At 42.9% G+C, this 12,729-nt stretch overlaps 1 protein-coding gene across 1 annotated transcript in view; it reads left to right on the forward strand.

Moving 5' to 3' along the window:
* Positions 1-2,343: 2,343 nt before the first annotated feature.
* The window catches only part of LOC126915100 (lysosomal acid glucosylceramidase-like), a 147,826-nt gene continuing 137,440 nt past the window's right edge, over positions 2,344-12,729 (forward strand). The window contains exon 1 of the mRNA XM_050719504.1: positions 2,344-2,347. The gene's annotated coding sequence lies outside the window, so the exon portion shown is untranslated. The remainder of the gene's footprint in view (positions 2,348-12,729) is intronic.

The following is a 12,729-nucleotide window of genomic DNA, read 5'->3' on the forward strand; positions in this document are numbered from 1 at the left end:
CGAGCTTTCTCGCGCTTTTGATCCATTTCGTCCCTCGAAACGACGAACCATAGTGGGCACAGTGTAGCTTTTTCGTCAAACCTAAGCCCGTGTTCGTCGAAGTCGCGCATCTAAGGGTCCTGTCGCAAGGACCTGCCATTGTGCAAGAACAGAACTCCATTTAAAAAGTGTTGCGCTTAAGCTGTCCTATCGTACAGCTGGTAGAATGTGTTCCTTTCGCGAAGATTTCGAACAGGGAAGCGGAGAAAAACGGAATAGAAGGGACAGGAACAGCGTATCGCGCTCCTATGCGAATCATCTTCTAGTTGGACGAATTTCAAAATTAATGGACTGCAACGAACGCGTCCGTGACAATTCCGTATCAGGATTCGATTGATACGTCAGGACGCGTCGCCGAGGGAAAAGAGGAAATAAAGCGTGCCATGCAGCTTCCGGCACGACAATGCGAAATCCATTTGGGAGACGACGCGCAAGTATACCTGCCGGAAAAGCCTCCGGTTATTGAAACCTTTTGTATCTTTGATTCCTTTCGAGTCACGGTGCAATAAACTATCACGGAAGAAAAGCTCATTTTCCGCAGCAATGGACTGTTTGTTCATCGATATCGAGAGGAGAAGATACATACACAAAGTTATAGGCGTCATATACGCCTTTCGTTCGATCGAGTTTTGAAATTAATACAAATATTTACCAGAGAATTTTATCAACGAGAATTAACAATGACGATCGATGGAATTTGTCGGAGACGCAGGATTCGCTTTCCCAGGGATATGGAATGTGAGTGTGAACGCGTATTTGACCGGCTTGACGCGTATAAACCGACTTTACGGTCGAAAACACCTCGTATAAATAAAAGTTGGCGAGCAGAAAATAAAGTCTGAAAGGAACCGTCTGAGTCGGTCTATCGATCCGTGTTACAATACGTTGCAAAAGAAAATTACATAGATCAAGTTGCTCGGTATCCATCCAGACCTCCAGATACGCGCGCCGTCGAGACGACTCGAAATGGAAATTTTCAAACGCGTTGCAACTTTAATTCGTTTTAAAGGATCTCCGCGACGCGACGGTGTATTGACTTTCAAATCGGTCGATCAAAATTCGGGGAGTTACTATGGTAAGCGCGAGTTTAGCTTCTCTGCTGGTATTTCAAAACTTTTTAAATATCCGAACGCGCAACGTAGGATCATCGTCAGAGTACATGAAAATGGAGAGTACGAAAGACAGTAGCGCCAAAAGGTTACGAGTAGAGGTACGTCGACAATGTTGATAATAAATGCACGTGTAAAAATGTATCCAATATTTAAAGGCAAACGGATGGAACAGTTATTCAATCGTTGGTCGATATAGTTTAAAATAGATGCTCCGTCTAATAATGTAAAGCAATTTTGTTTAAATCTTGGTATTTAAAAATTGGAAGGCGTAACTTGCAGGAAAATCGTAAAACTGCGAATAGCGTAGAGAATTTTTCCGATAAATATCGCAAATGAAGATTACAACGATAAGCAGATGCGAGAAGAAGCCGGGTGCGTATGAGTTGACTCGCGAACCTAAACGAACAGGTCCTTCGAGCGTGGCTTGTCACGATAGACTGAATTAGTCGAAGAGAAAGAGAAAAAGTGGATAAAGGCCGCTTTAATGCGAACTCTGCACAAAGGCTGCCGATAAGTAATGGAGGAAGCCGCGAAGAAGAAAGCCAGACGCAAAAACCGGCTGGACAAAAAGCTCGAAGGGAAGAGAAGTTTAATTGCTTTCGAATATCGACGAGTGTCGCGAGACATTCTGTAATTTGAGAGTCAATCGGAAAACGTGAAAGGCGCAAGCTCGATATTATTTATTCGCAGCTCGATCGAGCGAAATTGCAAATAAGAAAAATATTCGCGTCCTCTAGAACTCTGATCAGCGACAAGAATTATTGGAAAACATCGATCAACGTTAGACGACCCGACGTTGTTTTCCACGTCTTTCTCGACCGGCAGAAAGGATGCGTTGGACTCGAACGTTGGATCTTCCACCCTTTTCGATTTGACAAAGCACTCGAAGGAATAAAAGCATCTCGAGGTTCGCGCCTTCTATCTCGCATTTTACCCACGTTTTAAAGCTAACGAGATAAAGTTGAAAATTAATATTACTCCGGTTGAAGTTGGCTGTTGCAGGGTTTGGGCGCCGGATTATGACCCTTCTGTATATTTACAAGTACAATGAACTTTTGTACAGTTCAACGCTCACGATCGCTCCAGGACAAATTCTTGTTATCTTCAGGCGACGTCCGTTTAAAAGCTTCAGCCTCGATCTGTAATCATCCGTTGCCTAATCGATCAAACTCGAACGTCCACTGGACGTTTTTAACGTTGTAAATTTCTCAAATATAAGCTCGTCGCGCACTTGGTTAACCCGCAAAGGTCTAGATATCCGTAGAGAAAGGAATAATCGAGACGCAATTTAATTACGATTAACATTTAGGTGAGATTGGTCGCGTCTCGTCTATAATCGTTTTTTCCATTTCGCATGAACGGAGCGGATGGCGCGGGGAACCGGACGTTGTCGGTAGCGCTATCGACAAAGCTGCCGGCGGTAGTAGTCGAAGAAAAACAAGGAACGTCGATAGCCCCATTATCGGCAAAACTTACCACTCGTCGAACAATCCTATACCCGTAGGTCTTTATCGTTTTTCAAAGTTTTTCAAAGTATTCGTTACCGCCTTCGCTGCCTCTTTATTTGCATTTTGAAATACGCACTTTGACGATCTTAATGTACCGAAATGAAGAATATACACCCAAAGTCTCTACGGTACCGCGTTAAAAGGAACGCTGCTTTTATTTTCGATCGACGAAGCAGTTGAAGCTGTTGTTTCTATCGTTCCTATCGTAGTTCTGCCGATTAACAGCGTGAAAATAGAAAGTAGGAATAGAAAGTGAACGCAACGTAATCTTATTCGGTAAAGTACACTAACTAACAATAAGTACAAGTTTCTCGTTTCACCAAAGCCGCCATTCGATTAACTTTCGTAATAAATCTCCTTGTTGAATCGCTTCCGAAAGCTTCCCGATCTTCGATTAACGATAGGAAAACGCGATACAGACCGGTTCGTAGGAGCACACCACCTAAGCTTTCTAATAGAAAACACGTTGCAAAGCTTTTGCGCAAACAAATCCCTATGACTTGGACTAAATCACTGGAAATCCGAGGATAAGATGGGAAAGCGAATGCGTGCAGTCGTTCGTGTTTGCGTGGAATCAAACGTAATTCCGTACATTTCCGTGGATTACGTGACTTTTTCCAAACATATACGTCTCGTTCGTCAGATTAAAACAATTTCAAACAATTTTCGTCTAATTCGTAACAAAAAGCAACGATGAAATTTTACCTAGTAATCCGATCGACATGCCGCTTATTTTCCCGAGTCTATATAAATGTTTGAAAGTTGTAAACATTATGCTTTATTGTACCAATTTGTACCAATTATTTTGTACCAATTTATTTTCTTCGTTTCCGCTTTTCGTAACGTAACTAACGGACTGCGGGTAATGGGAATTTCAAAGTACGATTCTTTTATATCGTTACATTACATAATACAACGTGCGTAATACCGTTGCTTATCTGTTCTTTTCAATGCCCAACGAACGATACAAACGGTTTTGTCCAGTTTTCTTCTTTCTTTTTAAGTCTTATTTCGCTTTCGCGGTATCTATCAATTTGTCGTACGTAATCGTATCGAAGTATTCTCGGGCCTGAAAGAATTTAATATTTGTAACTCGTAACGTTAAATAACAGAGGAAACGTATCGACATGCCGAAGACGTTGAAATAATTCTCACAACAGGTTGTAAGAAGAAGGATATTGTAATTTAGAAAGATTAGCAATTAAGTAGCGGGAAGCGTGGAAACGTAGTTGGGAAGCAAACAAGGTTCGGAGTCGACAGCCGCTTCGTACTTGGTAGTATGATATTGCTTGCAAACTCGCACGAGAGAGCATCGGATGAACATTACTAATCGCGTCACGCGGCATACGCTCGAGGGAGCCGAGTCGGTCAGCCATGCTATCCGAAAACGTGGCCTTAGAGACGCGTGCGAAACTCTGCCAGATATAGGCACCGTGAGATGCAGAACCTGGTACCGCTTGCCGGACAGCCATGACTTCTATGGGATGTCACGCGTCCCTGTACTATTTTGTCGGATATTAATGGAAGCCAGCTTGATAAATGAGCTGGTCGTGGAAAGCACGCGAAAAGATAGGGGAGAATCCCTCTCTCTCCTTTCTCTGGATTCTCTTCGTTCCACGACTATCCCCTCTGGGTTTTAAAGAGAAAAGTCAGTTTGCTGCTGCTGCTGCTGCTGCTGTTGCTGTTACTACCATTACTGTCTTTGCTGCCGTTGCTACCGTTGGAGCACGTTCCGGTACGCGCACGGAAATCATTGATTCGGAAATACGATCATTTTTAAGAATAACCGCCTTCTATCTCGACAAGTTACCGATGTTCAAGCGAAGGCGCATTTATTAAATTTTGCAGGAAAAGCCATTGTGGAAGATCCATCGAATCGAGGATAATGGGATCTGGGTATCTTACCGCCGTGTAGGGGAACATGGTGTGTCACGTTGCGAGGTGTCAACGCGCCTCGATACCAGTATCTCGAGCTGTGTTGCAGGAACGGGTCAAATAATTGGCAGCCGTGAAAATAGGAACACGGCAATAATCGAGCGAATCGATCGTTGGAAAACTCGTTACCAGACTGCGGATATTTTCGAAGAGAATCAAAGAAATGCAACTTACGTAGCAATTTGTTTTCACTGCTAGAAATTACGACGAGTGATACATCGAATATTCTATTTTTTTTATATTTTATTTTTTATATATAGTATTTTTGCCTCTTTAAATTGATCAAAAGCGTATAAAAATCCTATTGATTAGAATTTACGACAGAACTTACGACAAAACTACGATAAAACTTTGACTCGTTTGCTACTTTTGCCGCTTGCCAGCTCTGTTATTCAGTCGCCATACTCTGAAAACGAGAGATCATTTTATTTGTATAAAGTTCTATACGTTTATTGCCCTATAACGGTTACGACCGTTACACTTGTTCCCTTGAAATACTCGTTTGTCGGTTTTTAATCAGCTTTGCGTTGCTTTTGATTTGCATTCGTTCGCGTATAATTATACGGCGTTAGTACAAACCCATGTCACGGCCACGAAACAACATCACGATGTCTTAATACGAATAAAAGAGCGCAAGAGGCGCGCGAAATCTGGGCAAACCATGGTGCGGACGTTTCACGCGTAACGAGGTTCTCCGAATATCGGAGTTGCGCGTTTAAAAAATTGAACCCGAGATATCTCAAACAACGCGAATATTTTCATCCTTTTTGGTCGAGTTTCTATGACAGAAACGACAGGATTTACTTGGCGCGTTTGTTCATAAACACGCGCGTATGGATTTCACGTATATGGAAAATATATTGCGCCGCATGCCATCATGCACGTGTACGTAACCGTTTAAATCTTTTATTCGAGTATTACACGGTGAAAATGAAATTTGATTGTCATGGATAATCGGAAAATGAAATGCGTATAAAATATAAAGCGATCGATCGTTACTATGGTATGCGATTAGTTTGCTGCGAACAACTTTATTTTGGTTGATTCTATCGAAAACCCGTGGCACGTAGCGCCAGTGTAATAGAAATTGACGTAGTTTGTAGATCTACGTCGCATGTGCGGCAGGACGCGTACCTACATGATGCAACTGAACTAATTACGCGCATATCCAGTAATGAGATGACCTCGTATATCAGTTCGAATTACAGAGTCGTTCGAAATAAAGATCCGCGTCCGAATTTTTTGTGTGGCTCTCCGATCGGAAAAGGAACATCGCGGTACAACGTGGCACTTTTAAAGGGAGCCAACGAAGGGAAAGAGGGGGACAGACAGAGGCATTTCGTACGATTCTTCGTACGATCGCATTAATTAACGCGGAGACGACAATCAGTGCGGCATATTTTAAAACGAAGCAATCCGGCCGAGCCTACAGCGCCGTCGCCTGATGGATTTCCAACGTTAATTATGAATCGGTGATTCTTGAAATAATCTACATCGGAAGAGAGTAGATTTGCATGTTAATCGCAGCGTCCCATCGACGTCGGTCCATCGATACGAAATACCGATAATTAACGAACCATTTTCGACGATTTTTCCATTGGCCCAATCAACCAGCCGTTCGGTTGGAATAAAAACAAAGAGACGGATCCGCTAGCTACACCGATCACAGGGATGATTAACGATATAATCACTTTTCCGCGTCGCGTATCACACACACACACACACACCTGTCATATCGCGCAGTATTAATTTTCAAGTGGTCGAAATTGCATCGCAGTTTCTGATCGATATCCGAATGATAAATCAGTCTCTTTGTTGCAGTACCGAGTGAAAATTATTGCTTCCATCGTGTTTCTTTTCGCATGCGTGTTAAGTAGATGGTGCTATCGAAATGCTTTTGCAACGTATTACCTACGTGAATCGACGATCGCGTAACGATCCCAGTTCTATCGGCCCTAACGTGAACGCTCCTAAAACTCGGAACGTTCGCGTATTTTCTAATAACCGGAGAACACGAGCTGAATTTATCGTTCTTCCGATTGAAAAGCGACGAAAGAAAGCAAATTTCACGTAACTCGGTTTTCGCGTCTTCGAATTTGATATAATACTATGGTATTAACAATGTCGTTTTCGTTGAGACGATAGTGATCGAATAGCAAAGGTGGATAAACGAAAGGCAAATATGCACGACCGGTATAATTTATCGATACGATCGTATAAAGCTAACACGGAAACAATAAGGCTCGTTCCTGTTTAGTTGCGTTGCGAGTTTCATGAGAATTAACAAGAAATGACTTTAATGATCGAGGATCCAGAGAACAGCGTGGTAACGTTGCAACGGCATTCATTAGCTTTTCATCATCGACGCGACGAGAGTATGTAACGCGAGCGAATAGCGTTTAGCTCGGAGGAAACGCATCGCGATCGACGATTAAAATCAACCGAGCATAGGATAAGCTTCGACATAACATTCATTCCTCTCGTTGCATTTGCTAGATGCGTAACAAATGAAAGTTGAAGAGCAGAATCTCCTCCATGGCATAGTTTGGCTCGTAGACGGCGATCGAGTTCGCTATATCTACTTCGATTTCCAACTATTCGCAGAAATCCACTGTCAGCGTGTTGGCGCAGCTCTGGGGAATACTAATCAAGTTTTCAGGTGGCTCGTAATATAGTACGAGGAGAGGGCGGAGAATTAATTCCAACTCCAATTAATATCAACGAAATACCGCGCTTAAGAATTTCCAGATTTCAACGCGACGGACGTCTCCTTTGTTCGTAGCCGTATCGTTTGTTATTCGTTCGTTTTAACTTTGTTGATCTTTTCCAGCGATGGCTCAGGTATCGTGTAAATCGATCAACGCACGATTCGATGTTTCCCTAAATTTATATTTCGTTTAACAGGATGAAAAGTTCGTAGTGATTTTAGTAGTAGTCGATGTGGCAAGTATCGTAGCGTAACGCTTCAAAGATGGCTAACCTGAAACGAGTTGCGAAGGAACATTTCCAAATATGCATGTCCTGTCCCGCGTTTTAAAAAAATTTCATTTTTAGACTGCGCGAACGTCGGTGTCGGCGTTACTTTTGAGAAGGGTGCACAAATTCGTGGCTTCCTTAGGAACGTGACGTTCCTGGAAGACGAGTATCGCGTCGAGGCAGCGCGGACGCGACGCGTTGCTTCGGTGCTGAAGCTGAAGCACGCGCTGAACGCGAAATTAACGAAGGTATGTTAATCGCGAACAGCTCGGCCGACCAGCGATCGTTCCGGACGGAAAAGGAACGATCGCTCCTCTTATTAAAAGCAGGCTCGAGCGATTACGCGGTGCTGTCGCGGAGAACGTTTTCTAGGACGACGGCATCAGCTCGCTCCAATTTGGCTGTCCAGGAAGGAACGCGGCACAGTAATGCCCTGGACAAGCTGGAATCGCGCTTGTCAGCTCGGTTACCGCGAATAATGGATGTGACGGTAACTCACGTTAATGAAGCGCACCATTTACATCTCCTCCACCTTCCTGTTCTACCCTCTGCATACCCTCTTCCCCATCGCGCCTTTGATAGCTACGGAAATGTCTACCCACGGCCCCTGCGTCTCATTCGCTGCCGGCCTAACTCCCACCAATGAACAGCGAACGTAATTGGCAACTTGGCTCGTTTCCTTCACGATCCTCCTTAGCAAGAACTCCTGTATTCGTCGATCGACCACGAGGTCCTACGTTTTATATCGATGACCCTTGAATCGATGCACGATCGAGATCAAAGTTCGACGCCGGTTGCAAACTTTCCTTAAAGGAAAAGTTTCATGATACGCTTTAATAACGGATACGAGACTTTCGAGAGACAGTGAACAATTTCGATTACGTGTAAATTATCATTGTAAGAACGATAAATGTTATCACCGTGTATAGGACCATTTAAAGATTTCCAACTACGTATCATTTATCTATCTTGCGCGATACACGAAGTTCTGGACAAATTTCTCAATCGCTTCGTCGAATAGCTATTTTCCGTTACGAGAATCGAGACAGCGTTTCCATATCAATTACTTTTTGATCCTCGACAATTTCGTTTTAACAACATCGTAGAGAAACGCGACGGTACGGATTACCGACATAAATTTACCGAGATAGAAGTTTAGCGAAATAGCGGACAAAAAAGATTGGCATCTATCAGCCTGAAAGATAAAACAGAGAAGCGACGATTAAAAATTTTGAAGAGACCCGTAATCGCTCGAGAATAAAACGACTTGCTTTGATACGTCCCTCGGAGTAAGCTGCGCGTTATCGACCGCTAAGTGGAAGAAAAGAAATTGTAAATGTAAGGTTGGGTTAACCCCACAGCCCGGCAGTATTCAAGCCATCCGTAACTCGGATCATGGAAACACACAGAGCATCCAGAATATAGAGAATGTGTAGGTAAACCTAGATAGACCTAACCCATATGTCACCTAAACCTAGCTAGGTAATACATAGGATGCTTGTGTGGATCTAGGTAAACCTAACTCATATCTGATCTAGATACAAGTAGCGTTTACAAATACGCGCGATCAAGTTGCTTTAATTTAACGCGAATTCGTATCTAGCTACAAATCGATCCGAACTTTCGATTCGTGCAAGATCGATCGAAACGGGATCGAAAACAATGGTATCCGTGAATACGAAATATTTATAATAGACACACGGATCGTGTCTACTTTGCTTCTTCAACATTTCCAACAACGCGTCGTTTATCGATTAAAAAAATATACATACTTCGTGGCTTGCGAAACTTTTATCCAAAGCGTGAATATATGCAAATTATCGATGTATCGCGAATAAATTTTCCCTGCAAACTTGCGAATCTCCTGTTCGAAACGCTATGCGCGCCTACTAAACTATCGAATAAGTATCCAATTGGAACGCGGAATAACCAAGTATTCGATAGCGTGTCCTGCATTACACGAATAAATTTTCCACGTTACGGTAAACCCTGTAAAGCCGTTCGTACCTTTTTCTATATAAATAAACAGTTTGCGTAAATTACTACTGCTATCGATATTGCTGTTGGCATAGCAGAGCTTCGTGGAACGAGATACTTTATTTCGATGGTATTTCTCTGGGAACTTGGAAATTGAGAAGTAAAATTCTTCTCATATACATATACAAACCGTAAGATGAAGTAGCTAACCACGTCGACGGGAATTCATTATCAAAACACAGTATCCGTTGGTAGGATGATAACTAGAGGGGTACGATATAGCGTGAAACGCGCGAAAACCATCGCGGTGGCCATGAAACGAATTACCTTCGTAAATCAAGAGATTTACCTGTAGGAAGATTCCACGAGGAAGTATCGGTCGTTCAAAGACATATATTCGCGCGATGTTCGCGAACGTTCGCGTCTTGCGTCATTGGTAACGATCGGAAGCTGTCGAGGCGGACGGTTCAATCGCGAAATTATTTCGCAATCAGTGCCAGACCAAGATTAATTCGAGGTTCGATTCGGCCGCAGTTTCGAACTGCACAGCGCAGAAACAGAGAAACAGCGATCGAACAAAGCGGTCGGAGCGAGAGCTGACGAGAACCGGAAACAAGGAGACGCCTACCAGCCAACATCGTGATGTATGTGTTTTAATTCCGCGGTAAAGCCGTCCCTTATTTATTGGCTTTTGTTGCAGGATATTGCGACAGACTTCGTCACCCTCGTTCGCGAGCTTTTTTATTCTCTCGATTTTCCTCCTGTCTCGTTCTCTTTTTACGAATCTACGCGCGTTTGTCTTCACCGTTGCTCTTTCCACTGAACTAATTACGCACGTTTCGTTGCCTTGGTCAATCGTTTCTCCCACTCTGTACGTTCCAAGTCGCTCCTTAGCATTCATCCTATTCTTTATTTTACTTATTTAACTCAACCTCTCGTTCCCCGTTTCTCCGTTCTTCGTTGCTTCTTGTTTCCGTCATTGATTCCGTCGACGCGAGCTTTCTCTCGCTTTGTTGCGCGTTCATTCTTCTCAGCGAACGAAGTTTGTCTCGCGTCCAATAAATTGAGCGACACGCGCATACAGGTTAATCGAGCGATACGGTTGCTCGCGGGAAACGCCGCCGTTGCTGTCTTTTTCGCCTTGCTTCTCCAAATCTCCACTCGCCGTGCCGTGTCCACTGACGTCGCGCAATCTCCACGGCTTTCCTAGCTGTTGGTCTTTCCCTAACAATTTTTTCTCGAACGAAGATATCATCGCGAACACGAGCGTATTTGCCATAGACATTTGCGCGACAAATCGCGCCACATGACGCTGTTGTTTGCTTTTTGACTTGATACACGTACGTATACTTCGTACGGTATACAAAGTATCGTAAAATTTATAATGCCCCTGCTGTACTACGTGACTTTTGTGTAAAAAATTATCGTTATTGTAAAACGAGCGCGAGAGAATTAATCGGAATGATGTTATTCACAGCGGATGATTCGTGGTTATCCGCTTAGGAAACATTACGCATACTCAACTATATCGAACGGCTAACTACGTACATATGTATGTCCAGCTATTCTGCGATACTTGCCGGAAGCAATGAAATTCTATTACGGCATTTGTAACTTTGACACAATGAACGACGTTGGATTTGAAATCTCCTTTACGAGTTAACGACGACCGAGCACGAAAATCGCTAACCTATGTTTACAGTTTAAAGATGAGGTAAAGCATCGTCCTCCATTTCTAGAGTACTAAAAGCAAACTACCTTATTATTCGAATTTTAGTACGAATTAAAATTACGTTTAATTAACTCCGAACATTGTGCGTAATTCGATTTGCATAACCGTGAATATTGTTATTACAAATTATTCCCAATTACACGCATATCGCATATACGTATAGTAGGGTTTGCCCCTACGAGTAGTAGAAACATCGAATATTACAATTGCTTTTCGAGTAAATTTCGTTAAAATTCAAGAGTCGAGTAATTTTACAATATCGAGTGCGTCGCAAAATTTTAAATGTTAACGTTACGAATTAATATAATTCGAACGATATTTAAGACGTCGAGGGTTGATGCTCTCGCGAAGTAATTTACTTAAGCACTTACGTTTAAGTGCCCGCCAATGTATAATCCGACGAATTCTATTAGCGCCAAGTGTCACGAAGGGAGCTCGATCCACGTTATTTCGTTCCACTGTGTTCCTTGAAGGGCTTTACATAATTGAAGTGCCCTTAAATACGACGACGATAACTTTTTATTTCTGTCGCTTGTTATAAAAGGCTTTTATTTATATCCGTCGAAAAACTAATTCCATTAAAACAATTAATTTAAAGAACCGGTGAGGCGACGATTTAGAAACAAGATAGAAATCGTATTTCTGACCACCCCGCGAGCAAGTTTATCATCCTATAGCGTTACCAATCGAAAGAAGGATCTTGTGACGCAAGCACGGAAATACAGAAATACAGAATCCTTTGCTCACAGTCGACATCGATGGTTGCCACGATAGCAGAACTGTTAATCGGTAATACAAATGAGACCCCATTGAAATGGCGATAATAATCATTCCTCGTGAATATGCGCCGTTGTCTCGGTAGCCCGTGCATCGTATCGCGTCGTATCGTATCGTATCGTACCGCATCGTATCGTATCATAGTAGTGGCGTTTAAATGCACTGGAGTTACGAGTGTTTTTAACTCGATATAACCCATCTCTGGAGACTTGGGTTAAGTTAACACAAGGAAGGTAGATGTTCGAGACGACTAAGAAGGCTGGTGGAGCTGCAGTTTCGGTTGTACGTACACGGTGACCGTATAAATCACGTTCGTGCACGAGATGAAGCTCAGCGGCTCGACTGACCGCCACCCTGTTTTCTGATTTACGATCCGAACTTGGTCCCCGGTCTTATCTTCTTAGATATTTTCAGCCGTGAAAAACCGTCCACGCCAAGTATATGAAGTACGATAACAGCAATGTAGAATTTATAGCCCTGATTAACATTCTAACGATCTGTCTTTCACCTTTCATTCTTTGCTAGCGTGTATCGTTTACCCTTGAAAATTATACCGTACCTTGGTCCCTTGTTCCGCTTTATCTTTTAAACGAAACAACACAGCGCCTATAGACGATATAGCGTATTTCGAAATCCAAATCTTGAAAACATCGTCGGAATGGCTCGCTCTTTG

The sequence above is a fragment of the Bombus affinis genome, chromosome 4 (genome assembly GCF_024516045.1).
Source record: "Bombus affinis isolate iyBomAffi1 chromosome 4, iyBomAffi1.2, whole genome shotgun sequence".
In the NCBI taxonomy this organism is placed as follows: domain Eukaryota; kingdom Metazoa; phylum Arthropoda; class Insecta; order Hymenoptera; family Apidae; genus Bombus; species Bombus affinis.